We start from the raw sequence: 13,026 nt of genomic DNA, 5'->3' as shown, positions 1-13,026 counted from the left end.
AAGAGGAAGAAACAAAGGAAGGAAGGCTTAACAAAAGAGTTAAACACAATTTTCAAGATAAACTGAGAAAATCCATTTCTAAACTTCTGGCTTTGGTTCTGCAGGGTTTTTTAAAAAATTTTAATGTTTATTTTTGAGAGAGAGACAGACAGAGATGGAGACAGAGACAGTGTGAGCAGGGGATGGGCAGAGAGAGAGGGAGACACAGAATCTGAAGCAGGCTCTAGGCTCTGAGCTGTCAGCACAGACCTCAACACAGGGCTCAAACCCATGAACCAAGGAGATCAAGACCAAGCTGAAGTCAGAGGCTTAACTGACTGAGCCACCCAGGCACCCCTAGTTTTGCAGTTTTAAAGACTATAAAACACTTATGCAGGAGCTAGAAGTTAGATTCAGTGCATTAAGAGGGTAAAGAGAAAGGCAAGAGAAGTTGGCAAAGAAAATGTAAAGCTTAAACAAACAGCGGCCCTTCCATGTTCCTGAAATAAATAAAACACAAGCCAACCCAGAGTCTTGACCAGGCACATTGAGCCAAGGCAAGCATCAAAGCATACTCAGTGTCCTATACTTTCTGTGTACCTCTGATGAGGCCAGAGCACAGGGCTCTCCCCAAATTGATCTTAGATTCATAGCAGCAACACATGCAACCTTCCGTCAACAGAGCCATGAAAATAGCATTGGCCTTCATGTCCACTGGCCATGTCCTCAAAAAAAATCAACGAGAACTAAAAGCAAACAAGCACTGTGCCAAAAAAAATTAAGTAACGGACTTTTGACACACTTCATGACTTTACACATTTGACATATTTTTAAGAAAGAAATCTATGCTTATTCATGAAAAATTGGTTCTTAACAATATTAAAAAAAAAACCTGGTATATTCATTTTACAGAATATTTACAATATTTAAAAGACATAATGACATAGAAAGTTTTTAATATAATGTCAAAAACTGTACAAACTGATGAAAAATATTAAATTACGTATTTTTCAAAAGGTAAAATGACTATGAAATAAACACTTGTTAAAGATTTTTATTCAATTTGTTATCAATCATTAAATGAGGGAAGCAGGCAAATGTCTCAACCAATTCAAAGAAGACATTAAGGAGCCACAAATTTACATGGAATAAATGAATACTGAAATAAATTACAAATGGACACAAGACTGGCTTTTTCCTGGTGATGGGCGTCTGGGGTGGGTATCTTTCCAGCGTGCACAGGTCATTTGCAAGTCTATAGACAAGGATTATTTGCATAATTAATTTGTCCATTATCCACAAAGTAGAGTGGAAAAACAGCCCTAATCAAAGACAAAAGCTCATTTCCCTAAAGTAGTATTTCTCAGTTTTTTGTTATTACTTTCCAAAGCAGACTTTTCAGACATTTTTACCTCATCCTCTCCCTACTACAAAACTAAATATCAAAGAATAAGATTTTGTTGAGGAAAACTGAACTTTTGAAAGCCACAAACCATTCTAATAACTAGGAATTTTTTCCATCCATAAAGAACCAATTTTTGCCTTGTTGGGGCAATTGAGAGCCCTTGCCTTATAGGACAGACAATCCCCAGAGGTCCAGTATTCCTGAAAGGATATCAAGCAATCTCTTTGGGATGCCATTTTGTAAAACCACTATATGAAATACAGCTGCTACACGTATATATTATTATACACATACATTATCATACATATTATATATATATGAGCTTAAACGATAGTTTGTACAGGGGTCAGCAAACTATAGCCTATAGGCCAAATCTAACCTGCCTATTTTTATAAGTTTTATTGGAACACAGCCACATGCATCATTTACAGATTGTCTTGTCTTCTTTGACTATGACTACTTTCACTCCACAAATGCAGAATCCAGTGGTTACGACACAGACTGTAAGGCCAGAAGGGCCTCAAATATTTACTATTTGTCTGTTTACAGAAAAAGTTGGCCACCTCTGGTTTATGCTAAGCTGCTTATAGTAATTTATCTCTGGTTAACAGGATAATGAACTATTTTTTCTTTAAAAAATAATCTATATTTCCTAGAAAGGTTTTACTTGCTGATGGAACAAAAACTTCTAAAAATTATTTATTACGCATAGATTGTGTACAAAGCACTTCAGGAATGAAAAAATAAGACATGGTTCCTGCCTTTTAAAAAGCTTCTAACCTAACGTTGCTGAGGTAAATCGGTTGTGTCTGCTGTCAGAGGGCTGTTGTATATAGTTACTGAAATAGGCTAAAAACAGAAGTAGACAGGGACAGCTAGAGGGGGAAAAGGTATTATTAGTAAACATGAACTGGGTCAATGTAAATTTTAGGTTAAATTTTGGCCTTTGAAGACTTAAATATTAAGGGAAAAGCGTATTTAATAGTTCATCATGATGGAAGTATTTACTTCAAACGGTTGTAAGAATAAAGGAGGAAATGTGCTTGCTATAAACATTATCTTTCCATGCAAACTTTATACTCACTGAGGTCGTAAAATTTAAAGTTATTCTAAAAGCCACCGTGAGAATATATACAATATTTCAGGACTTAAGCTGCCGTGATTCACATAAATCTCTAAACTATTCCTATCCAGGTTTCAAGATATTGTAACTTAACAGAGCAATTCAAGTGAATATGTGGTATTCCATTCAGTTCATCCTTTCCAGCTCCCAGGAACTTCCTTCTCCAAGGACCCTATCCTTGAAAGTTCTTTCTAAAACCTGAATGTTAACATTGTAGTTCCCTCAGAGGCTGTTTATCATAATATAGGACTCTTGGGTACCTACAACCAGACCCAGGCAAATGATCTGCACACTGCTCAATTCCAAGTATTGGAGACTAGGGGCCCCCCAATCCCATATATTTACTGAATAAGACCTTTACCTATTTGTAGGATAAACAGGTAACTTAATGAGTCTCTTAGAAGATTCAAAATGAAATTTTCTGTTCAAAATTTTCCAAGAAGTAACTCTATAGTTACTAACATTAAATTCAATTCAATAGTCATGTAAACACCTAACATCAGGCTTTCCCAATCGTGTTATCATAGCATTATTGCGTTCCAATCCATCATGAGGTGTGTCTCCAGTAATCTGTCACTAATAAAGGTTAAAGTACTAAAGCTTGCAAATTATTTACTTTTTTCAGAAATTAAAACTGATTGAAGGTTATCTCTATAATAACCATCCCACTCACCTGCCTTTTAATATGTTGAAGAAAGAAGACATTAAGGCCAGCAACGTGGACACTCCCATAGGAGGTGTTCGGCTTGTGAACAACATCTGCCATTTATCTGTACCATGCTGTAAAAATGGGTTTTAAACTTGTAGACAAAGGGAGAGAATCAATGGGGAAAGAGAAAAAAGGAGGAGGAGAATATAGAGGGGGATTGAGGGCAGTGGGAAGGATGGGAAGAAAAACAACAACTTGAGGAATGAGAAAGGAGGAGGGCCCCCAGGACAAAGGAAGAATGATCAGGAAACCAAGGGAGCAAAGTCTCAAAAAGGGGGTGTGGTGGGCAGTGTCAATTGCTGCTGAGAAATTAAGTAACACGGGTGATGTGAGGCCATTCAATGTCCCTGGAGACGTGAGTAGGGGCAGAAAGCTGACATTAGAACCTGAACTGAAGAGTTAAAAGAGAGGAAATAGAAAGAGCATCTATAGACTCTTCCTTACTGAAGCCTGGCCTTGCAGGGAAAGAGCAAGATAGGATGATGGTAGCTAGAGAGAACACTGAACAGAGGCAGACGTTTTTAAGGATTGGAGAGACCTGAGCATGTGTGTAGGCTCCAAACAATAAACAGGGATAAGTTGAAAATATCATGTAGAGAGGAAATGATTACTAGAACAAGGTTCTATTCCCAGAAGGACAGAATGAGATAGGATCATGAACAAGGACTGGTCTTGAACAGACAAAGGCACACTTTTCCCTCATAAACTGAAAGTCAGGAGGTCACAGTGAGTTCATTTAGAGGTCAACTTTTTGTGAAACAAAAAAGCTAAGGCTCACAGCCTCCAGATCTGCTTTCTCAGTACAGGAAGGACACAGTCATCGGGAGAGAGGGAAGGGGCCAGGGTGGAACCTGGATAGCAGTAGTAGAAAGTAGATGAGGGGGATGAACAGAAACAGGTAAAATTACTGCTGGGGAGGAAGGGGTGGGCTCCCGAGTCCCCTGATTGACAGGAGAGAACCAGAAAGAAAAAAGAATCACAAGCACAATCCTAGGGAATGTACACATTTTCCAGAAGAAAGGGAGGAGGCCCCAGCAAAGACATCTGAGACATAATGGACAGAGTAGTGGGAGGAAAACTACATTGCTGTAGAAGCCATGGTAAGGAGCCCTTAAAAGAAAGACCAAACAGGAAAAGATGAAGTTGATCAATGGAATCCAAAACTACAAACAGCTTTGGATGATAAATAAAAAAAAGAGCTATGGGGCGCCTGGCTGGCTCAGTCCAACTGGATGGTTAAGCATCTGACTCTTGGTTTTGGCTCAGGTCATGATCCCACAGTTAGTGATATTGAGCCCTGAGTGGGGCTCTGTGCTGACAGCATGGGGCCTGCTTGGGATTCTCTCTCTCCCTCTCTGTCTGCTTCTCTCTCTCTCTCTCTCAAAATAAATAATCATTTTTAAAAAAAGAAAATCCACTAGATTTGGCAACAAGAAACTCACTAATAGCAGAGAGCTTTTCTATAATGGTAAAGATTAAATGTGATTTCATGGAGTAGTAGTAAAGACTTGAAGGCAGCTGTAGGAACACTTTTACCTTTCAAGAATTTTAGAAATTAATAAAGTGTGAGATTAATAATGTTTGAGGAGATGGTGGTGTTTGGGGTATTTTTTTATATGAGAGAAAACTGAACATATATGTATGCCTGTATGTGTATATGTGTGTGTGTGTGTGTGTGTGTGTGTGTGTGTTCTGGGTACTACTGTAACTCAACAACTCCACTACTTAATAGGATCATTACAGGAATTAAATGAAAGCATGTTATGAACTGAAAAGTACCATAGTAATATTAGGTGTTATTTTTTTCATTATACACAAATTCTGATTTTTTTAAATGTAAGACACATCCTTATGTTTCTGGCCATTGAAAATTCCATTCATGTTTTATATGAGTGTAGTCATGAATCAATGAACTTTATTTTCAGGGCTCTCTCCTTGTAGCTCCTAGAATTCTTGACAGCTCTGTAACGTGAAATCTCCAGACAAATTGAAACCAACAGTTGCCATCTTAGAAGTTGAAAGGAAAAAAATGGAAAACTATGTTAAACTGATTTCTGTGGTTCTCATACACCTGCAGGTTATAGGGACAAAATACTGACTCTGGGGATTAGCTTGAGTTTTCTTTCTACTTTGGGATCTGTTGTTAATTTAGTGAAACACATATTTCTGCCAGGCAAGACCCAGGTAAGGCTTAGGTCAAGTTATAAACCAAGCCTTTTATCATATCTGACAGCAGGAAAAACCATGTCTGAAAAATGTCATCATCAGAAAAAAAATTGTATGTTTTGCTTTGGGTCTTTGACTTGAGGTCTGCCTCCTATTTTAAAACCACTAAGGAGCCAAAAAGTTTGTCACTAAAGGCTAGTAATTAAACTGTGTGTGGGAAAAAATAAATAAAATCCAGTAATGAGATTACATTACACTGTATGATTTTGTCTGAATATTTTTATGAGAGCGGATTCTCAAACCCTTGATATGAAATCAGTGGGCCTTTGGAACAGAACAATCTTCCTATTTTGCTGCTGTTTTATATATTTGAGAGCAAGTAATTGAACCTATATTTCCTCATATATAAAATGGAAATAATAAGAATTATCTTAGAAATCTGAACATTCACACCCTTGTTGGACACAGTAGGCAATGAACATTTTATCCCCGTCTGCATGGAGTTTGGGAAATTCAAAAGGCAGTATTACTAGGATAGCACTGAACAACTTTGGCACTCAGACTTTAGCTATGGATTTGAAACAGAGAATCTGTGTAAAATCTAATTACAACCCAGGCCATGAAAAGATAAGACGGGACTTACAACAGACTCAATGTTAATCACATTAAGGAAAATGGGGACAAAATGGAAGTTGAAAGATGTGAATGTTATTTTAATACATATTATTACTCTGAAAATACTTTGTGTTTTATAAATTTTGGAAGGGTTTTTCTAAATATTTTTAAATTAATTTAAATAGTTCATGTCTCTTTACACCTTTTAGTACAAATCAACATATAGCTTATTAAGTCTGTATTTTAGGGAGCACAAAGAAAAATAACTTTATGTAAACCCATATTAGTTTAAGTGAGGCTGCTTCAAATTGGAAGACTTACATAAAACTATCAAATGTAATATTTGGCTATGACAAATTCTCTCACGTCTAGTGAATTTCTTGGGCTGTCACACATCTACTCTGAGTGTAAAGATGCTTAGTCAGGAACAAGGACAACCTTCTATGCCAATCTTACATGAGAAGCCAACTGGCAGCAAATCTTCCAACCCATCATATGCTGCTGTCTGCTAAAGACCTGAACAGTGAGGTGAGCTCCTGGAAGAGCAATGAGTCACAGGCAATACCTGCCACATGCATTATCCTCAAGGTAAATGCATGTCATGAGACAAGGCCCTGGAGACCTAAAATAGTCTGAGCCTGTCACTTAGTACCCAAAGTAATTACTCAAGAAATAGCTCTTTCTAAGGGGACAAATTACCCCATCAGCATAAAATGACACTCTTGTGAGACTGTTGGATAATGTCTTTAAAAAAAAAAATTCTGGGGCACCTGGGTGGTTCAGTTGGTTAAGTGCCCAACTTCAGCTCAGGTCATGATCTCATGGCTCGTGAGTTCGAGCTCCACATCAGGCTCTGTGCTGACAGCTCGGAGCCTGGAGCCTGCTTCGGATTCTGTGTCTCCCTCTTTCTCTGCCCCTCCCCCACTCACACTCTGTCTCTGTCTCAAAAATAAATAAACATTAAAAATTGTTTTAATAGATAAACATTTAAAAAATTTTTTAAATTCCTGGTGGTCACCTTGACATGAAAATTATACATTAAAATCACACCAGTAAAAGGAGGTCAAGAATGGTTTTCTAAAACCTCTTCTCAGTTCCAATCTAGGTTTGAAGTCACTCCCACAGAAGGATCCCAGTAGAAACTGGTCAAGAGAATTCATAGGAATCAACTTCCCAGGAAACTAAAAAGTAAGTACCTTAGAAAGACCAGATGGCAGGGTTTTCATGGGAAGAGGCCAGATGAAGAAGCCCCACAGACCAGGTTCTCATGCACATGCCTGCTGAAGAGACACATCCTGTTGCAGAGCACGTGAAAGGAATGACTGAACACAAAACTTTAAACATAGGTCAGGATTAACTAAAGCCCAAGTTTGCCAGGTGTATTAGTTTCCTAGAACTGACATAACAAATTACCACAAACAGGTTTAAAATAGCATAAATGCATTACATAACAGCTCTGAAAGACATAAGTCTGAAATTAAAATGTCATCAGGGTTGGTTTCTTCTAGACGTTCTGAGGGAGAATCTGTTCTGTTTCCCTCTTAGCCCCTAGAGGTTTCAATAGTCTTTGGTGTTCCTAGGACTGGAGATGTATCACTCCAATCTCTGCCCCTACTGTCACATGGTGTTCTCTCCCCATCTGCGTCCAAATTTCCCTCTTCTTAGAAGACACCAATCACTGAATTAGGTTCCATTCTAATAAAGTATGACCTCATCTTAACTTGATTACATCTGAAAAAACCCTTTCTAAATATTACATTCACAGATACTGGGGGTAAGGACTTGAACATACGTTTTTAAGAGACACAACTCAGCCCACATCACCAGGTCTTTCAGAAGCAACCTGGCCATCTATTACCAATATGGTCTGGGACCTTGTGGCACAATGTAAAGAATTAGTATGTTTAAAAGCTCAAAGCAACCTTCAAAATCACCAAACCCAACTATCTTACTTTATAGATGATTAACATCTTCCTTTTTTTTTAAGCGTTTTTATTTTTGAGAGAGAGAGAGAGAGAGAGAGAGAGAGAGAGACAGAGCACAAGCGAGGGAGGGGCAGAGAGAGAGGGAGACACAGAATCTGAAGCAGGCTCCAGGCTCTGAACTGTCAGCACAAAGCCCAACGTGGGGCTTGAACTCACAAACCGTAAGATCATGACCTGAGCCAAAGTCGGATGCTTAACTGACTGAACCACCCAGGCACCCTAGATGATTAACATCTTTCTAAAGCAGCAATTTACAACCAACTGTAATTTTCAGACCCAGGGTACAATCCAGTTGTGAAGTTTGAGGCAGTAAACTGTTATTAATAAAAAGCACTAAGCAGTAAACATGATTCACTTTTCTTATATACAAGGATAGATTAAAGGCTGTGCCCATAATAATCTCACCCAAATTCGCTTGCACTTCCTTCCTAGGAGAGAAGGTGGAGGGAGAAGGTACGGCTATAGCTAGAGGCTGTAGTCATCCATAACCCATAACCCATCAAATCTCTGCCTCCAAGGAAGTATGTGGAGCATGAGAATGTCATTCAGATGTGTAGCCCAGTACAAAGAAGGTTAAAGACCTCCATCCTATGGAGCTACTTCGCCAGGTAAAGATTGTGTGATACACTTGTGCACTTCCCAGTTTCTAGGCACACACAGAATTGCAGCAGAGGGTTTTGAGGGCAATTTTACCCCACCCTTTGAGTGGTCTTTATATATTATATTTCCTCTCTTCCAGGTAGCAATCCCTGAGCCTGCTGCAAAAAGTAGAGAAATGGGGGAAGCAAGAGAAAGGAGATTTTGAGAGAAATATGCAAATGGCAGAGTACAACCTCAAGCCAGGAGGCTTAGCCAGGGCTGGCTGCAAAGGGGGGCAAAGAAAGTGTATAAAGGTAGAATCAGAGGGAAATCTTTCCCATGTGTTACTGAAGACCTATCTAGACACAAAATTATTGTCTTCAGTCCTCTCCCTTCCAGCAGGAGGATAAGAAAGGAGTGTAAGTTAGAAAGAGAGGGGGAGAGGACAAGAGAGACCCAAGTATGTATTGGATGCCTACCGTAGACCAAGAAACTTGCTAGATACAGAAAATACGTCTCATTGCATCTTCACATTCTAAAGCATTAGGTGTTATTCTCATTTCACAGATAAGGAAACTGAGGACCAATGTGTCTGAATAATTTGCCCATTGCCTCAGGGCTCATCCCTGATGGAACTACGATGAAATCTAGAAATCTCTGATCCAAGGCAGCTGTTTCCAAGAAGAAAAGTGGAAAGGAAGAAGGTCAAAGTCTTCATTTAAGGTTGTTTCTTGGAAACAGAAAATTTACATACTTTTGTATGTAAACATTTCTCGAGAGTAAAAAACAGAATAGATGAAAAAATGTGATGTGGATACTGCTTTTGATTAGCGTCTCGAATCTCTGTATAAGCAGCCAACAGGAAAGAAAAATGAAGAAAACTAGATAGATTAGTTTACTGGGGGGGGTAGGAATCTGAAAAACCATATGGGGCTTCACAGAATTTCAAGACTAAACAGTTTTAAAGTAGCATAACCAGGTAAGTGATGCATTTTTTATTTTCACATTTCACTTTTATCCATCTTAAAATCAAGGCTACAGAGTCCTGATCCCAGCTGAAAACAGGGTTGGAGCTTTCAGCCGGATTGACCGTGATGTTACATCTTCTACACAGCATTGGCACACATGAGTGTCTGTCCATTTCAAACTACAGGGTCCACAGTATTTTGCCACAGCATTATTCCCAAAGGACAGAAGATGGCTTAGAGGATCACTAAAGGTTCATTCTGCAAAGTATGGACAACCGTAAATAGAAAAGAAAAACAATCCCATCTGTTATACTTGTTTTAAAGTGGGCCATCTGATTGGAGACGAATAGCTGTGTAGGTACAGTCCAAGTTTACTGGGTATGATGAAATCACCCTAAATAAAGCCATTTCTTCTGCTGTGACAGTTGTCATAAATACCTGATTAGAACGTAAGAGAAGTCTTTTTCAAAGTTGGCTTCCTTCAATGGGGTTGTTTGTTAAGGGTATTCTGATTATTATTACTTCCTGTCATAAATCCTAACTGATGATTGATGCTGATAATTTGCCTAATACTGATTTTCCTAAAAGTCCTAAATTGTGAATCTCATCAATCTAATCAATCCCGACTGTAGACCTGACTGCAATAAACTCACCCATAACAGATGACAAGCATGTCCCTAGGCCAGTGCACCAATGACATGACCAGCATTTCCCTGCCTTCGCTGTCATGAAGTTATTTCTCACCTAAACCCGTGCAAAGGGGCAAGTCATCCTTTGTCTTCTTTTCAGTTAATCTCCACCTAAGTGGCCACTCCCATTCTAGTCACCTATGCATTCATGGCTAATCTTGGATCTCAGACTTTTATTTAAAACTGTCTAGGTGCACATCTCTACACGGCAGTTCCACAAGCATCTCAGAAGAATATAGCAGGGTGATTGGGGGCACATCCCCTAGACAGCCAGATCCGTTGGGATTTGGGTCCCAGCTCTGTCTATTGCTTGTAATGAAACTTCAGTTGCTAACTCCTCTCTAAGCTTCTATTCCCACATGTATAGGGAGTATCTACTTCATTAGGTGGTTCTGAGGATTAATTTACAAAATATTCACACAGTACCTGGTTCACGGTAAGTGCTCCACAAATAAACATCATAAAATATAAAACTGAACTCATCATCTCCACCTATAAATCTGTGTCTTTCACTCAGTCTCATCCTCCTAAATTCATTCTCTCCATCTCTATTATTCCTATGGGTCACTTAGTTCCATTCATTTCTGTTCTTCTATCTTCTCTTTTAAATACTTTGTCTATATCAATTTAGATTCACAGCAAAATTGAGAGGCAGGTACAGAGATTTCCCATATACTCCCTGACCTGACACATGCACAGCATGCCCCATTATCAACATCCCCAAAATGGTACACTTGTTACCCCTGGTGAACCTATACTGACATGACATAATCACTCAAGTCCATAGTTTACACCAGGGTTCACTCTTGTTTCTGTACATTCTATGTGTTTGGACAAATGAATAAAGACATGTATCTATCATTACAGTATAGAATATTTTCACTGCCCTAAAAGTGCTCTGTGCTTCACCTATTCATCCCTGCCCCTAGGAACCATTGATCTTTTTACTGTCTCAGTTTTGTCTTTTCCAGAATGCCGTAAGTTGGAACCATACAGTATGTAGCCTTTTCAGATTGTCTACTTTCACTTAGTAATATACATTTAAACTTCCTTCATGTTTTTTCATGGATTAATAGCTCATTTCTTTTTCACACTAAATAATATTCCACTGTCTGGATGTACCACAGTTTATTTATCCATTCACTCACTGAAGGACATCTTGGTTACTTTCAAGTTTTAGCAATTAATGAATGGTGCTATAAACATCCATGTGCAGGTTTCTGTGTGGACATGTTTTCATCTCCTTTGGGTAAATACCAATGAATGTGACTGGTAGATCATATGGGAAGAGTATGTTTATATTTATAAGAAACTGCCAAATTGTCTTCCAAAGTGTCTACACCATTTTGTATCCCTACCAGCAACGAAGGAGAGTTCCTGCTTCTCCATATCCTCCTTAGCAATGGGGATTGTCAGTGTTTCAAATTTTGGCCATTCTGATAGATGTGTACTGGTATCTCTTTGCTGCCTTAATTTGCATTTCCCTGATGACAAGTGACATGGAACATCTTTTCATATGCTTATTTCCTATCTGTATATCTTCTTTGAGGTGTCATTTAAGGTCTATGGCCCATTTTTTAATGGGTTGTTTGTTTTCTCAATGTTCAGTCTTAAGAGTTCTTTGTACATTTGGGGTAACAGTTCTTTATCAAATGTGTCTTTTGCAAATATTTTCTCCCTGTCTGTGACTTGTCTTGTCATTCTCTTGATTTTCTTCTTTTTGTATAATATAGAAAAATAATTATATGAAATTACAATTTTTTCCTGAAATAAAGTTTGCAAATTGAACAGTGTAACAGAGGAAAGACCTATTTGTAATAAAAGTTGAAGTATAAAACAAGATATATTGTCTAAGGGTTTAACTGCTGTAATTTGAAGCCTCAACTATAGAAAAGTAAAAAAACTAAAGACTTTATTTCATTTTAGTTATAAGAAAAATTATCATAATTTTTTTAATACCTTGAGAAACATTCTCCCTAATGCCCTAGACATGGCCAGTGCCAAATTGTATAATGCATCATATGGCTTTGGAAGGGGTACTTAGGTAAAGTGTTCTGTGTAAATAGCAGTGTTGGAAGAATACAACAAAACAAAAAGCCATGGGAAAAAGATAAAGAACAATCTGTACCTTTGTCCTGCCCACATAAGCTCTGTGGCAAAGTAGCTAAAGGCATCCTTTCTAGAGCCAGTCCTCACTCAGCCTCAAGGCAGAACAAGTTACTTCTCTGTGCCTGGGTTTCCTCATCTATAAAATGAGGACAATAATAGTTAACTAGGGTTGTTTTGAGGGTGCAGTTAATAGGTAGAAAGCACTTAGAAGAGTTCCTGGTTCATAGTAAACATTCAATAATAATTAGCAATTACTTTTACAGTGCTGTTTGTGAGGATCAAATGAAACATTTTTAATCTTTGAAAGCTATATAAATTGATATTTTATGTCGATAATAAAGAAGAAAATAATATCTTCTTTAAATCAGATTATTTGATACTTGACAAGAAATTATGGGGCTCTTCTAAGATATTTGAGTTTAAACTCAGCTATAAAAATAAATACTGCTTTTTGAAATTCATGTAACAGCATTTTTTAATGTTTTATATCACATAACACATTATATTAGTCATGGTTTGTATAGACTCATTATTTTGGAATCTTGAAATCTTTCTAAATGCTCTCTAAATTCATCATATTTGAGTTAAAAAACAAATCACATTAGATTAGTAACAAGAACCCAGGGTTCGATCAAAACCCTAGAGGAGAAAGCAAGAAAAAAACCTCTCTGACCTCAGCTGCAGCAATTTCTTACTCGA

At 38.0% G+C, this 13,026-nt stretch overlaps 1 long non-coding RNA gene across 1 annotated transcript in view; it reads left to right on the top strand.

The window, feature by feature from the left end:
* The window catches only part of LOC109253673 (uncharacterized), a 44,961-nt gene extending 35,414 nt beyond the window's left edge, over window positions 1-9,547 (top strand). Inside the window, exons 3-4 of the long non-coding RNA XR_002074500.2 lie at window positions 7,092-7,185; window positions 8,722-9,547. This is a non-coding gene — a long non-coding RNA (uncharacterized LOC109253673). The remainder of the gene's footprint in view (window positions 1-7,091; window positions 7,186-8,721) is intronic.
* The last annotated feature ends 3,479 nt before the right edge of the window (window positions 9,548-13,026 follow it).

Source organism: Panthera pardus, unplaced genomic scaffold (genome assembly GCF_024362965.1).
Source record: "Panthera pardus isolate Hobbes unplaced genomic scaffold, ASM2436296v1 HiC_scaffold_21, whole genome shotgun sequence".
Taxonomy (NCBI): Eukaryota; Metazoa; Chordata; class Mammalia; order Carnivora; family Felidae; genus Panthera; species Panthera pardus.
The sequence above is the reverse complement of the archived record's forward strand: the minus strand, read 5'-3'. Positions and strand labels throughout refer to the sequence as shown.